This window comes from Microtus ochrogaster, chromosome 15, assembly GCF_000317375.1.
Source record: "Microtus ochrogaster isolate Prairie Vole_2 chromosome 15, MicOch1.0, whole genome shotgun sequence".
NCBI classification, from domain to species: domain Eukaryota; kingdom Metazoa; phylum Chordata; class Mammalia; order Rodentia; family Cricetidae; genus Microtus; species Microtus ochrogaster.
Window position 1 is genome coordinate 1,061,503 of NC_022017.1, and position 3,315 is coordinate 1,064,817.

General features: G+C 55.8%; 1 non-coding gene across 1 annotated transcript; it reads right to left on the reverse strand.

Moving 5' to 3' along the window:
* Window positions 1-1,412: 1,412 nt before the first annotated feature.
* On the reverse strand, window positions 1,413-1,518 carry LOC113456773. Its single transcript, XR_003377514.1, has one exon. It is a non-coding gene; the product is annotated as a U6 spliceosomal RNA (small nuclear RNA).
* Window positions 1,519-3,315: the final 1,797 nt, after the last annotated feature.

Consider the following 3,315-nt stretch of genomic DNA (forward strand, 5'->3'; position numbering starts at 1 on the left):
AGAGCTAGTTCCAGGACAGGCTCCAAAGCCACAGAGAAACCCTGTCTCGAAAAACCAAAAAAAAAAAAAGTTATCAACTCATTTTATTTATTTATTATCGCCCGGCATTAACTCATTTTAAAAATGCACATTATACTTGTATACATTTATAAGGATCAAAGTAATATACAGTATGAAATGATCTAATCAAATTAACATGTCATCACTTCAAATGCTTCTCATTTATTACTCCTGTCTCCCTGGAACGGTCACCTTTGCGTTCTTCCCAGGTGATGCAGGCACTTGAGCCTACAGCTCAGAGGAAACTGACCCGCCTAGGTCACATGTAGCTGTGCCAGGCTCATTACTGGCCAGGCAGGGCTCCTTTCCCCTGAATCAGCCTAGTCCTCGACCGATTTAGGGCCTATGACCACTATGGGAAGCAGCAGGGCCAGGGCAAGGGGCTCATTCCTGAGAATGGTGAGGGCAGACAGCTCGAGGTGATTTGGGGGTTCGTACTGCCCCCTGGCAGCCACGGTGGGAATCGCATGCAGGTCGGCTCAGAGCTGAAACAGGCACTGACTGCCTGGACCCTCCTCAGTGGAATCCCAATCGGGTTGAATGCTGGCAGAGCTCAAACCCAGTGCCAGGGTTGCCAGGGACATGTCCTCCTCCCCACGGGCAAGGGAGCAAGTGACGGCCCTTTCTCCCACCTGAAGCCCGGGGAACCCGCCCTTTCGTACACTCAGGAAGCGTTTCATTCTCTGGCCGAGTGAGGTCTACCAGGGTAACTCCAGTTTTGTAGTTCAGGGTCAGCTTCAGAGGAGGAGGCTTTGCTTCGGGGTGCAGCATCCCGGGAGTTGGTCCCCTGATCTAGTCTGTGAATAGACATGGTCCCTGTAGAGCTCACAACCTGGAGAGTGCGAGTGACCGAATATATCTGCAGAGTCAGAGAGGGAGCCCTCAGGGAGGATGGCAGCTCATTTTCCTTTATCCCCGTGTGTGTGAGATCGTTGCTGTGGAATGAATCCAGGGCTTCCCATGTTAGGCAAGACCTATATCCCCAGCCTTTAAAAAGAAGCTGCATTGTCGTTGTTATTTCTGACAGGATTCGGCTATGTAGCTCTGACTAGCCTGGAATTCGCCATGTAACCCAAACTGAACTGGAACTCAAGGTAATCCTCCTGCCTCAAGCCTCCAGAGTGCTAGTATTACAGGTGTCAGCTAAAGTGTGAGGGAGGTGGTCCCCCCCTTCGTTTAACAGCCCTGGTTGTCCTGGAACTCACTCTGTAGATCAAGCTGGCCTCGAACTCACAGAGATGCAACTGCCTCTGCCTCCCCACAGCCCGGCCTGAGATAGTTTTTAAAAATGTATTTGATTTTTTCGAGACAGGGTTTCTCGGTGTATGCCTGGCTGTCCTAGAACTTGTTCAAAAAATATAGAATGGTTCACAATTTTCATTTCATCCTCGTGCAGGGCCTATGCTAATCTTCTCTGTATCATTCCAATTTTAGTATATGTGCTGCTGGAGCGAACACAAATTGTTTTTAGTAGTGTCTTTCTACGTTACCCGGGCTTGCTTTGAATCTGTGCTCCTTTTGTTTCAGTCCCTAAGCAGCTGGGATTACAGGCCTATGCCTCCAACTCTGTCTGTCCAGGAGTCAAGAGGGCAGTCCAGGTGGGCGGCAGCCTGAGAGCGATCCCGGGAGTGCAGGGAGTCTGCGGTCCTCTGACATCAGCGGGCGCCAGAGATGAAGCTGCACCCGGCTACTGGCAGGGGGCGTAGGATGTCCTCGGGCAGAGCAGACATCACAATCTCTGTTCGAAATTCTCCAGTCCCGGGAGTTTTGGGTCCCCCGATCGCACATGCCCCATCTTGGTAGGATAACCGTCTAGGAAACCCCACCAGTCCTTCAGGAAGGTCGGGCCGGGAGGGAGCGCAGGCTGTCCAGGAAGTCTCAGCGGTGGCGTCTAAGCTCGTCTGGGTGAGGCGGACGGATGCCCAGAAGGTGGTGCGAGCCGGCGGGGGCGGCGGCCGGGCACAGATAGAGCCCACCCCGCGGAGCCAACCGCCTGCCACGAATTGTGGCCGGCAGCCGAGGGCAGCTCCGCGCAGCTGGGTGTGCAAATGTATGCAAACGACTCGGCGACAGGGCTGTCAAAGGTGTCGTTGCCGTCGTGGAGAAGTTAGGCTGGGGTGTGCTGGGTCCCCGTGACGGGGCTCCTTACAAAGGTGCGGGCAAAGGGCCGCCCGCCTGCTAGCTACGTGTTCCTGAGCACGCGGGGTACGGTAGGCCAGGCTACAACAATCCCGCGCTCATCCCAGCCCCAGAACTCCCTCTTTCCAGGACCAGGCGATGCCCGGGTCTGAAGGTCTGTCCTCCCCCACCCTTCTTGAGACCTGTCTCCTGCCTCCCTTGCTGAAGTCCTTCCGGAAGTCTAACCACAATCACACTTGCCGTTCGTACTTTGTTTTCCTGGTGGTTTGGTGAGATCCAGGTTATTGTGTTTTGGGTGTGTGTAAAGAGGCCGAAGTCTTCCTGGGCACAGTGAACAGCCTAGGACTGTCTGGCGCTCGGAGGCTCTCCATCGCCTGCGCCTCCCGCGGCGGCCACACGGGGTCTTCCTTGCGCCAAGAATGGGGACTCGCGTGCCCCGCGCCCGCCCACGACCTTCAGCTCCCCTACTCGGCGTCTTGGGATCTGCGCGTTCCCCGAGCCGAGGGCGCGGGAGGAAGCCACGGGGAAACTGAGGCCATCCGTCGGCCCAGCTTCGTGGTGCTCGGGTGCTAGCGCAGCTGAGGAGGCTGAAGGGGGCGATCAGAGCAGAGTTGGGTGGCCCAGATGACAAAAGGCAAACGGAATGCAAGATGGGGAGGAGGGCTTTTCCAGGAGGGGAACAGAGCTGTGAGCATGGGAAAGGGAGCGTGGGAAGAAAATCGAGGCACCTGCTTTCTCCAGTGAGGCTATAGCTTGTAAGATTTTTTTTTTTTTTTTTTTTTGGTTTTTCGAGACAGGGTAGCTTGTAAGATTTGATTGCGGTGGTAAGACACCAGGAAGAACTTCCCCAATAGAGTCAACCCAGGATGCTCAGGGTGGAGGGCTTGAAGATGATATTCCCGAGGACTTTAACCTGAAAGCCCCTCCTACTGGAAACTGGTGGAGGGGGGGGAGAGGTGGGAAGGACGCCCAAGTGGAGTGTGGGTCTCCCTTCCCCCGCGGGAGCAGTCAGACCAGGTGCTCGCACGGTGGCGGCCCACTGGGACGCCCAGGTGGCCCCGCGCTCCGCCCCCGCCCCGGGCTGGCGGCCCGCAGGAGTCGCCCTGGGTGGCCGTA